Source organism: Dendropsophus ebraccatus, chromosome 1, assembly GCF_027789765.1.
Source record: "Dendropsophus ebraccatus isolate aDenEbr1 chromosome 1, aDenEbr1.pat, whole genome shotgun sequence".
NCBI lineage: Eukaryota > Metazoa > Chordata > Amphibia > Anura > Hylidae > Dendropsophus > Dendropsophus ebraccatus.
Window position 1 is genome coordinate 226,445,493 of NC_091454.1, and position 10,000 is coordinate 226,455,492.

The 10,000-nt window shown below is 50.5% G+C and overlaps 21 non-coding genes across 21 annotated transcripts; 7 read left to right on the forward strand and 14 right to left on the reverse strand.

Moving 5' to 3' along the window:
• Positions 1-155: 155 nt before the first annotated feature.
• TRNAL-UAG (transfer RNA leucine (anticodon UAG)) lies at positions 156-237 on the reverse strand. Its single transcript has one exon. It is a non-coding gene; the product is annotated as a tRNA-Leu (tRNA).
• A 273-nt stretch (positions 238-510) lies between these two features.
• Positions 511-595, reverse strand: TRNAL-AAG (transfer RNA leucine (anticodon AAG)). Its single transcript has one exon. It is a non-coding gene; the product is annotated as a tRNA-Leu (tRNA).
• Positions 596-802: 207 nt separating this feature from the next.
• On the forward strand, positions 803-875 carry TRNAQ-CUG (transfer RNA glutamine (anticodon CUG)). Its single transcript has one exon. It is a non-coding gene; the product is annotated as a tRNA-Gln (tRNA).
• A 468-nt stretch (positions 876-1,343) lies between these two features.
• TRNAL-UAG (transfer RNA leucine (anticodon UAG)) lies at positions 1,344-1,424 on the reverse strand. The gene has a single exon. It is a non-coding gene; the product is annotated as a tRNA-Leu (tRNA).
• Positions 1,425-1,990: 566 nt separating this feature from the next.
• On the forward strand, positions 1,991-2,062 carry TRNAQ-CUG (transfer RNA glutamine (anticodon CUG)). Its single transcript has one exon. It is a non-coding gene; the product is annotated as a tRNA-Gln (tRNA).
• Positions 2,063-3,150: 1,088 nt separating this feature from the next.
• Positions 3,151-3,233, reverse strand: TRNAL-UAG (transfer RNA leucine (anticodon UAG)). Its single transcript has one exon. It is a non-coding gene; the product is annotated as a tRNA-Leu (tRNA).
• A 274-nt stretch (positions 3,234-3,507) lies between these two features.
• TRNAL-AAG (transfer RNA leucine (anticodon AAG)) lies at positions 3,508-3,588 on the reverse strand. Its single transcript has one exon. It is a non-coding gene; the product is annotated as a tRNA-Leu (tRNA).
• Positions 3,589-3,800: 212 nt separating this feature from the next.
• TRNAQ-CUG (transfer RNA glutamine (anticodon CUG)) lies at positions 3,801-3,872 on the forward strand. The gene has a single exon. It is a non-coding gene; the product is annotated as a tRNA-Gln (tRNA).
• Positions 3,873-4,337: 465 nt separating this feature from the next.
• On the reverse strand, positions 4,338-4,419 carry TRNAL-UAG (transfer RNA leucine (anticodon UAG)). The gene has a single exon. It is a non-coding gene; the product is annotated as a tRNA-Leu (tRNA).
• A 275-nt stretch (positions 4,420-4,694) lies between these two features.
• On the reverse strand, positions 4,695-4,776 carry TRNAL-AAG (transfer RNA leucine (anticodon AAG)). Its single transcript has one exon. It is a non-coding gene; the product is annotated as a tRNA-Leu (tRNA).
• A 212-nt stretch (positions 4,777-4,988) lies between these two features.
• Positions 4,989-5,060, forward strand: TRNAQ-CUG (transfer RNA glutamine (anticodon CUG)). Its single transcript has one exon. It is a non-coding gene; the product is annotated as a tRNA-Gln (tRNA).
• Positions 5,061-5,527: 467 nt separating this feature from the next.
• Positions 5,528-5,609, reverse strand: TRNAL-UAG (transfer RNA leucine (anticodon UAG)). The gene has a single exon. It is a non-coding gene; the product is annotated as a tRNA-Leu (tRNA).
• A 277-nt stretch (positions 5,610-5,886) lies between these two features.
• Positions 5,887-5,968, reverse strand: TRNAL-AAG (transfer RNA leucine (anticodon AAG)). The gene has a single exon. It is a non-coding gene; the product is annotated as a tRNA-Leu (tRNA).
• Positions 5,969-6,181: 213 nt separating this feature from the next.
• Positions 6,182-6,252, forward strand: TRNAQ-CUG (transfer RNA glutamine (anticodon CUG)). Its single transcript has one exon. It is a non-coding gene; the product is annotated as a tRNA-Gln (tRNA).
• A 472-nt stretch (positions 6,253-6,724) lies between these two features.
• Positions 6,725-6,807, reverse strand: TRNAL-UAG (transfer RNA leucine (anticodon UAG)). The gene has a single exon. It is a non-coding gene; the product is annotated as a tRNA-Leu (tRNA).
• Positions 6,808-7,082: 275 nt separating this feature from the next.
• Positions 7,083-7,165, reverse strand: TRNAL-AAG (transfer RNA leucine (anticodon AAG)). Its single transcript has one exon. It is a non-coding gene; the product is annotated as a tRNA-Leu (tRNA).
• A 209-nt stretch (positions 7,166-7,374) lies between these two features.
• Positions 7,375-7,447, forward strand: TRNAQ-CUG (transfer RNA glutamine (anticodon CUG)). The gene has a single exon. It is a non-coding gene; the product is annotated as a tRNA-Gln (tRNA).
• A 470-nt stretch (positions 7,448-7,917) lies between these two features.
• Positions 7,918-8,000, reverse strand: TRNAL-UAG (transfer RNA leucine (anticodon UAG)). The gene has a single exon. It is a non-coding gene; the product is annotated as a tRNA-Leu (tRNA).
• A 276-nt stretch (positions 8,001-8,276) lies between these two features.
• Positions 8,277-8,358, reverse strand: TRNAL-AAG (transfer RNA leucine (anticodon AAG)). Its single transcript has one exon. It is a non-coding gene; the product is annotated as a tRNA-Leu (tRNA).
• A 212-nt stretch (positions 8,359-8,570) lies between these two features.
• TRNAQ-CUG (transfer RNA glutamine (anticodon CUG)) lies at positions 8,571-8,642 on the forward strand. Its single transcript has one exon. It is a non-coding gene; the product is annotated as a tRNA-Gln (tRNA).
• Positions 8,643-9,112: 470 nt separating this feature from the next.
• TRNAL-UAG (transfer RNA leucine (anticodon UAG)) lies at positions 9,113-9,194 on the reverse strand. The gene has a single exon. It is a non-coding gene; the product is annotated as a tRNA-Leu (tRNA).
• Positions 9,195-10,000: the final 806 nt, after the last annotated feature.

Below are 10,000 nucleotides of genomic sequence, written 5' to 3' on the forward strand. Positions count from 1 at the left end.
CCTTTAATACTTGACGCTTTTTCAATAGAAATGATTGCTTAAATTCGAACGATTCAACGATTTTTCTGGACGATTATCGGCCGCGTTGTAAAAGACCCTTAATGGTTAGGGATCCATAGGGAGGAGCATGTGACAGAAAAAACTAATGCATGCTTTGGCAGCGGTGGGATTCGAACCCACGCCTCCAAAGAGACTGGAGCCTAAATCCAGCGCCTTAGACCGCTCGGCCACGCTACGGCTGCAAGGCTGAGCGCATGCGCCTCCTCGGGGCTCAGACCTTCTGTGGCTGGCGAACTCCTGTGGAAGCTAAGTCAGCCCAATCCTTTCCTCAGCAGTGGCTACAGAAATAGGTTCACTTCATATACTGTGTGCACACACTCCACACGGGAGGAGTCAACCAAATAAAGACCCTGCTTGGGATTTTTAAAGCTCTATGAAAAACCGGGCCGAATTTTCTGGCCGTGGCGAGTGGGCTGAAGCAGCATATGACAGAAAACAAAAAACATGCTCTGGCAGCGGTGGGATTCGAACCCACGCCCCCGAAGAGACTGGAGCCTTAATCCAGCGCCTTAGGACCGCTCGGCCACGCACTGCTGCAAGCGTGGCACCTTGCGTCTTCTCAGGGCTCAGTCCTTTCTGCGGCCGGCAATTCCCGTGGAAGCCGAGTCAGCCGGATCCTTTCCTCAGCAGTGGCTACAGAATTTAGTTTACTTCATATACTGTGTGCACACACTCCATACAGGAGGGGGGGGTCAACCATTAAATGTCCCTGTTCGGCATTTTCTGCTTCTTTGCTGTCAAGGGTTCCATGGTGTAATGGTTAGCACTCTGGACTCTGAATCCAGCGATCCGAGTTCAAATCTCGGTGGGGACCTTAAGTCTTTTCTCCCTTTCTCTCGACAGAGCAGGTCGGGGAAGGGGGCGTTTAAAGGGGTTATCCAGCGCTACAAAAACATGGCCACTTTCCCCTAAGTAGAGCCACACCACTGGGGCAGGAGAAAATGCCGACCAGGGAACCGTGGAGGAAGGAATGTTGGACTTGCCCTAAAGAAACCATGTCTAAATTGCTGGACAGTCTTGTTACGCGCACAGATAAATTGTTTAAGCGCTCGGTTAGCGGACGACAAGCCATGATTTGAGTTCAGCTCAAAAGGGGCGATCAATGACATACCAACCATTTTTACTTTGTCCTTTAATACTTGACGCTTTTTCATTAGAAAATGATTGCTTAAATTCGAACGATTCAACGATTTTCTGGACGATTATCGGCCCGCGTAAAAGACCCTTAATGGTTATGGGATCCATAGGGAGGAGCATGTGACAGAAAAAACTAATGCATGCTTTGGCAGCGGTGGGATTCGAACCACGCCTCCAAAGAGACTGGAGCCTAAATCCAGCGCCTTAGACCGCTCGGCCACGCTACCGGCTGCAAGGCTGAGCGCATTGCGCCTCCTCGGGGCTCAGACCTTTCTGTGGCTGGCGACTCCCTGTGGAAGCTAAGTCAGCCCAATCCTTTCCTCAGCAGTGGCTACAGAAATAGGTTCACTTCATATACTGTGTGCACACACTCCACACGGGAGGAGTCAACAAATAAAGACCCTGCTGGGATTTTTAAAGCTCTATGAAAAAACCGGGCCGAATTTTCTGGCCGTGGCGAGTGGGCTGAAGCAGCATATGACAGAAAACAAAAAACATGCTCTGGCAGCGGTGGGATTCGAACCACGCCCCCGAAGAGACTGGAGCCTTACTCCAGCGCCTTAGACCGCTCGGCCCGCTACCTGCTGCAAGCGTGGCACCTTGCGTCTTCTCAGGGCTCAGTCCTTTCTGCGGCCGGCAATTCCCCGTGGAAGCCGAGTCAGCCGGATCCTTTCTCAGCAGTGGCTACAGAATTTAGTTTACTTCATATACTGTGTGCACACACTCCATACAGGAGGGGGTTCAACCATTAAATGTCACTGTTTCGGCATTATTCTGCTTCTTTGCTGTCAAGGGTTCCATGGTGTAATGGTTAGCACTCTGGACTCTGAATCCAGCGATCCGAGTTCAAATCTCGGTGGGACCTTAAGTCTTTTCTCCCTTTCTCTCGACAGGGCAGGTCGGGGGAGGGGGGGGTTAAAGGGGTTATCCAGCGCTACAAAAACATGGCCACTTTCCCCCTAAGTAGAGCCACACCACTGGGGCAGGAGAAAATGCGACCAGGGAACGTGGAGGAAGGAATGTTGGACTTGCCCTAAAGAACCATGTCTAAATTGCTGGGACAGTCTTGTTACGCGCACAGATAAATTGTTTAAGCGCTCGTTTAGCGGACGACAAGCCATGATTTTGAGTTCAGCTCAAAAGGGGCGATCAATGACATACCAACCATTTTTACTGTCCTTTAATACTTGACGCTTTTCATTAGAAAATGATTGCTTAAATTCGAACGATTTCAACGATTTTTCTGGACGATTATCGGCCCGCGTAAAAGACCCTTAATGGTTATGGGATCCATAGGGAGGAGCATGTGACAGAAAAAACTAATGCATGCTTTGCAGCGGTGGGATTCGAACCCACGCCCAAGAGACTGGAGCCTAAATCCAGCGCTTAGACGCTCGGCCACGCTACCGGCTGACAAGGCTGAGGTCCATGCGCCTCCTCGTTGGGCTCAGACCTTTCTGTGGCTGGCGACTCCCTGGGAAGCTAAGTCAGCCCAATCCTTTCCTCACAGTGGCTACAGAAATAGGTTTCATCATATACTGTGTCACACAACTCCCACACGGGAGGAGTCAACCAAAATAAAGACCCTGCTTGATTTTTTAAAGCCTATGAAAAACAGGGCCGAATTTCTGGCAGTTGGCGAGTGAGTTGGGATTGAAAGCAGCCATATGACCAGAGAAAACAAAACATGCTCTGGCAGCCGATAAAGTTTAAGCGCTCGCTTTTAGCGGACGACAAGCCATGATTTTGAGTTCAGCTCAAAAGGGGCGATCAATGACATACCAACCATTTTACTTTGTCCTTTAATACTTGACGCTTTTTCATTAGAAAATGATTGCTTAAATTCGAACGATTCAACGATTTTTCTGGACGATTATCGGCCCGCGTAAAAGACCCTTAATGGTTATGGGATCCATAGGGAGGAGCATGTGACAGAAAAACTAATGCATGCTTTGGCAGCGCGTGGGATTCGAACCCACGCCTCCAAAGAGGACTGGAGCCTAAATCCAGCGCTTAGACCGCTCGGCCACGCTACCGGCTGCAAGGCTGAGCGCATTGCGCCTCCTCGGGGCTCAGACCTTTCTGTGGCTGGCGACTCCCTGTGGAAGCTAAGTCAGCCCAATCCTTTCCTCAGCAGTGGCTACAGAAATAGGTTCACTTCATATACTGTGTGCACACACTCCACACGGGAGGAGTCAACCAAATAAAGACCCTGCTTGGGATTTTTAAAGCTCTATGAAAACCGGGCCGAATTTTCTGGCCGTGGCGAGTGGGCTGAAGCAGCATATGACAGAAAACAAAAACATGCTCTGGCAGCGGTGGGATTCGAACCCACGCCCCGAAGAGACTGGAGCCTTAATCCAGCGCCTTAGACCGCTCGGCCACGCTACCTGCTGCAAGCGTGGCACCTTGCGTCTTCTCAGGGCTCAGTCCTTTCTGCGGCCGGCAATTCCCCGTGGAAGCCGAGTCAGCCGGATCCTTTCCTCAGCAGTGGCTACAGAATTTAGTTTACTTCATATACTGTGTGCACACACTCCATACAGGAGGGGGGTCAACCATTAAATGTCCCTGTTTCGGCATTTTTCTGCTTCTTTGCTGTCAAGGGTTCCATGGTGTAATGGTTAGCACTCTGGACTCTGAATCCAGCGATCCGAGTTCAAATCTCGGTGGGACCTTAAGTCTTTTCTCCCTTTCTCTCGACAGAGCAGGTCGGGGAAGGGGGGTTTAAAGGGGTTATCCAGCGCTACAAAAACATGGCCACTTTCCCCCTAAGTAGAGCCACACCACTGGGGCAGGAGAAAATGCGACCAGGGAACCGTGGAGGAAGGAATGTTGGACTTGCCCTAAAGAACCATGTCTAAATTGCTGGGACAGTCTTGTTACGCGCACAGATAAATTGTTAAGCGCTCGTTTAGCGGACGACAAGCCATGATTTTGAGTTCAGCTCAAAAGGGGCGATCAATGACATACCAACCATTTTACTTTGTCCTTTAATACTTGACGCTTTTTCATTAGAAAAGATTGCTTAAATTCGAACGATTCAACGATTTTTCTGGACGATTATCGGCCCGCGTAAAAGACCCTTAATGGTTATGGGATCCATAGGGAGGAGCATGTGACAGAAAAACTAATGCATGCTTTGGCAGCGGTGGGATTCGAACCCACGCCTCCAAAGAGACTGGAGCCTAAATCCAGCGCCTTAGACCGCTCGGCCACGCTACCGGCTGCAAGGCTGAGCGCATTGCGCCTCCTCGGGGCTCAGACCTTTCTGTGGCTGGCGACTCCCTGTGGAAGCTAAGTCAGCCCAATCCTTTCCTCAGCAGTGGCTACAGAAATAGGTTCACTTCATATACTGTGTGCACACACTCCACACGGGAGGAGTCAACCAAATAAAGACCCTGCTTGGGATTTTTAAAGCTCTATGAAAAACCGGGCCGAATTTTCTGGCCGTGGCGAGTGGGCTGAAGCAGCATATGACAGAAACAAAAAACATGCTCTGGCAGCGGTGGGATTCGAAACCACGCCCCCGAAGAGACTGGAGCCTTAATCCAGCGCCTTAGACCGCTCGGCCACGCTACCTGCTGCAAGCGTGGCACCTTGCGTCTTCTCAGGGCTCAGTCCTTTCTGCGGCCGGCAATTCCCGTGGAAGCCGAGTCAGCCGGATCCTTTCCTCAGCAGTGGCTACAGAATTTAGTTTACTTCATATACTGTGTGCACACACTCCATACAGGAGGGGGGGGTCAACCATTAAATGTCCCTGTTTGGCATTTTTCTGCTTCTTTGCTGTCAAGGGTTCCATGGTGTAATGGTTAGCACTCTGGACTCTGAATCCAGCGATCCGAGTTCAAATCTCGGTGGGACCTTAAGTCTTTTCTCCCTTTCTCTCGACAGAGCAGGTCGGGGGAAGGGGGGTTTAAAGGGGTTATCCAGCGCTACAAAAACATGGCCACTTTCCCCCTAAGTAGAGCCACACCACTGGGGCAGGAGAAAATGCCGACCAGGGAACCGTGGAGGAAGGAATGTTGGACTTGCCTAAAGAACCATGTCTAAATGCTGGGACAGTCTTGTTACGCGCACAGATAAATTGTTTAAGCGCTCGTTTAGCGGACGACAAGCCATGATTTTGAGTTCAGCTCAAAAGGGGCGATCAATGACATACCAACCATTTTACTTTGTCCTTAATACTTGACGCTTTTTCATTAGAAAATGATTGCTTAAATTCGAACGATTCAACGATTTTTCTGGACGATTATCGGCCGCGTATAAAAGACCCTTAATGGTTATGGGATCCATAGGGAGGAGCATGTGACAGAAAAACTAATGCATGCTTTGGCAGCGGTGGGATTCGAACCCACGCCTCCAAAGAGACTGGAGCCTAAATCCAGCGCCTTAGACCGCTCGGCCACGCTACCGGCTGCAAGGCTGAGCGAATTGCGCCTCCTCGGGGCTCAGACCTTTCTGTGGCTGGCGACTCCCTGTGGAAGCTAAGGTCAGCCCAATCCTTTCCTCAGCAGTGGCTATAGAAATAGGTTCACTTCATATACTGTGTGCACACACTCCACACGGGAGGATGTCAACCAAATAAAGACCCTGCTTGGGATTTTTAAAGCTCTATGAAAAACCGGGCCGAATTTTCTGGCCGTGGCGAGTGGGCTGAAGCAGCATATGACAGAAAACAAAAACATGCTCTGGCAGCGGTGGCATTCGAACCCACGCCCCCGAAGAGACTGGAGCCTTAATCCAGCGCCTTAGACCGCTCGGCCACGCTACCTGCTGCAAGCGTGGCACCTTGCATCTTCTCAGGGCTCAGTCCTTTCTGCGGCCGGCAATTCCCCGTGGAAGCCGAGTCAGCCGGATCCTTTCCTCAGCAGTGGCTACAGAATTTAGTTTACTTCATATACTGTGTGCACACACTCCATACAGGAGGGGGGGTCAACCATTAAATGTCCCTGTTTCAGCATTATTCTGCTTCTTTGCTGTCAAGGGTTCCATGGTGTAATGGTTAGCACTCTGGACTCTGAATCCAGCGATCGAGTTCAAATCTCGGTGGGACCTTAAGTCTTTTCTCCCTTTCTCTTGACAGAGCAGGTCGGGGAAAGGGGGCGTTTTAAAGGGGTTATCCAGCGCTACAAAAACATGGCCACTTTCCCCCTAAGTAGAGCCACACCACTGGGGCAGGAGAAAATGCCGACCAGGGAACCGTGGAGGAAGGAATGTAGGACTTGTCCCTAAAGAACCATGTCTAAATTGCTGGGACAGTCTTGTTACGCGCACAGATAAATTGTTTAAGCGCTCGTTTAGCGGACGACAAGCCATGATTTGAGTTCAGCTCAAAAGGGGCGATCAATGACATACCAACCATTTTTACTTGTCCTTTAATACTTGACGCTTTTTCATTAGAAATGATTGCTTAAATTCGAACGATTCAACGATTTTTCTGGACGATTATCGGCCCGCGTAAAAGACCCTTAATGGTTATGGGATCCATAGGGAGGAGCATGTGACAGGAAAAAACTAATGCATGCTTTGGCAGCGGTGGGATTTAAACCCACGCCTCCAAAGAGACTGGAGCCTAAATCCAGCGCCTTAGACCGCTCGGCCCACGCTACCGGCTGCAAGGCTGAGCGGCATTGCGCCTCCTCGGGGCTCAGACCTTTCTGTGGCTGGCGACTCCCTGTGGAAGCTAAGTCAGCCCAATCCTTTCCTCAGCAGTGGCTACAGAAATAGGTTCACTTCATATACTGTGTGCACACACTCCACACGGGAGGAGTCAACCAAATAAAGACCCTGCTTGGGATTTTTAAAGCTCTATGAAAACCGGGCCGAATTTTCTGGCCGTGGCGATTGGGCTGAAGCAGCATATGACAGAAAACAAAAACATGCTCTGGCAGCGGTGGGATTCGAACCCACGCCCCCGAAGAGACTGGAGCCTTAATCCAGCGCCTAGGACTTGCTCGGCCACGCTACCTGCTGCAAGCGTGGCACCTTGCGTCTTCTCAGGGCTCATTCCTTTCTGCGGCCGGCAATTCTCCGTGGAAGCCGAGTCATGCCGGATCCTTTCCTCAGCAGTGGCTACAGAATTTAGTTACTTCTATACTGTGTGCACACACTCCATACAGGAGGGGGTCAACCATTAAATGTCCCTGTTTCGGCATTATTCTGCTTCTTGCTGTCAAGGGTTCCATGGTGTAATGGTTAGCACTCTGGACTCTGAATCCAGCGATCCGAGTTCAAATCTCGGTGGGTACCTTAAGTCTTTTCTCCCTTTCTCTTGACAGAGCAGGTCGGGGGAAGGGGGCGTTTAAAGGGGTTATCCAGCGCTACAAAAACATGGCCACTTTCCCCCTAAGTAGAGCCACACCACTGGGGCAGAGAAAATGCCGACCAGGGAACCGTGGAGGAAGGAATGTTGGACTTGCCCTAAAGAACCATGTCTAAATTGCTGGGACAGTCTTGTTACGCGCACAGATAAATTGTTTAAGCGCTCGTTTAGCGGACGACAAGCCATGATTTTGAGTTCAGCTCAAAAGGGGCGATCAATGACATACCAACCATTTTTACTTCGTCCTTTAATACTTGACGCTTTTTCATTAGAAAATGATTGCTTAAATTCGAACGATTCAACGATTTTTCTGGACGATTATCGGCCCGCGTAAAAGACCCTTAAAGGTTATGGGATCCATAGGGAGGAGCATGTGACAGAAAAACTAATGCATGCTTTGGCAGCGGTGGGATTCGAACCCAACGCCTCCAAAGAGACTGGAGCCTAAATCCAGCGCCTTAGACCGCTCGGCCACGCTACCCGGCCTGCAAGGCTGAGCGCATTGCGCCTCCTCGGGGCTCAGACCTTTCTGTTGCTGGCGACTCCCTGTGGAAGCTAAGTCAGCCCAATCCTTCCTCAGCAGTGGCTACAGAAATAGTTCACTTCATATACTGTGTGCACACACTCCACACGGGAGGAGTCAACCAAATAAAGACCCTGCTTGGGATTTTTTAAAGCTCTATGAAAAACCGGGCCGAATTTTCTGGCCGTGGCGAGTGGGCTGAAGCAGCATATGACAGAAAACAAAACATGCTCTTGGCAGCGGTGGGATTCGAACCCACGCCCCCGAAGAGACTGGAGCCTTAATCCGGCGCCTTAGACCGCTCGGCCCCACTACCTGCTGCAAGCGTGGCACCTTGCGTCTTCTCAGGGCTCAGTCCTTTCTGCGGCCGGCAATTCCCGTGGAAGCCGAGTCAGCCGGATCCTTTCCTCAGCAGTGGCTACAGAATTTAGTTTACTTCATATACTGTGTGCACACACTCCATACAGGAGGGGGGGGTCAACCATTAAATGTCCCTTTTCAGCATTTTTCTGCTTCTTTGCTGTCAAGGGTTCCATGGTGTAATGGTTAGCACTCTGGACTCTGAATCCAGCGATCCGAGTTCAAATCTCGGTGGGACCTTAAGTCTTTTCTCCCTTTCTCTCGACAGAGCAGGTCGGGGGAAGGGGGGGTTTAAAGGGGTTATCCAGCGCTACAAAAACATGGCCACTTTCCCCCTAAGTAGAGCCACACCACTGGGGCAGGAGAAAATGCCGACCAGGGAACCGTGGAGGAAGGAATGTTGGACTTGCCCTAAAGAACCATGTCTAAATTGCTGGGACAGTCTTGTTACGCGCACAGATAAATTGTTTAAGCGCTCGTTTAGCGGACGACAAGCCATGATTTTGAGTTCACCTCAAAAGGGGCGATCAATGACATACCAACCATTTTACTTTGTCCTTTAATACTTGACGCTTTTTCATTAGAAAATGATTGCTTAAATTCGAACGATTCAACGATTTTTCTGGACGATTATCGGCCCGCGTAAAAGACCTTAATGGTTATGGGATCCATAGGGAGGAGCATGTGACAGAAAAAACTAATGCATGCTTTGGCAGCGGTGGGATTCAAACCCACGCCTCCAAAGAGACTGGAGCCTAAATCCAGCGCCTTAGACCGCTCGGCCACGCTACCGGCTGCAAGGCTGAGCGCATTGCGCCTCCTCGGGGCTCAGACCTTTCTGTGGCTGGCGACTCCCTGTGGAAGCTAAGTCAGCCCAATCCTTTCCTCAGCAGTGGCTACAGAAATAGGTTCACTTCATATACTGTGTGCACACACTCCACACGGGAGGAGTCAACCAAATAAAGACCCTGCTTGGGATTTTTAAAGCTCTATGAAAAACCGGGCCGAATTTTCTGGCCGTGGCGAGTGGGCTGAAGCAGCATATGACAGAAAACAAAAACATGCTCTGGCAGCGGTGGGATTCGAACCCACGCCCCGAAGAGACTGGAGCCTTAATGCAGCACCTTAGATTGCTCGGCCACGCTACCTGCTGCAAGCGTGGAACCTTGAGTCTTCTCAGGGCTCAGTCCTTTCTGCGGCCGGCAATTCTCCGTGGGAAGCCGAGTCTGCCGGATCCTTTCCTCAGCAGTGGCTACAGAATTTAGTTTACTTCATATACTGTGTGCACACACTCCATACAGGAGGGGGTCAACCATTAAATGTCCCTGTTTCCGGCATTTTATCTGCTTCTTTGCTGTCAAGGGTTCCATGGTGTAATGGTTAGCACTCTGGACTCTGAATCCAGCGATCCGAATTCAAATCTCGGTGGACCTTAAGTCTTTTCTCCCTTTCTCTCGACAGAGCAGGTCGGGGGAAGGGGGGGTTTAAAGGGGTTATCCAGCGCTACAAAAACATGGCCACTTTCCCCCTAAGTAGAGCCACACCACTGGGGCAGGAGAAAATGCGACCAGGGAACCGTGGAGGATGGAATGTTGGAC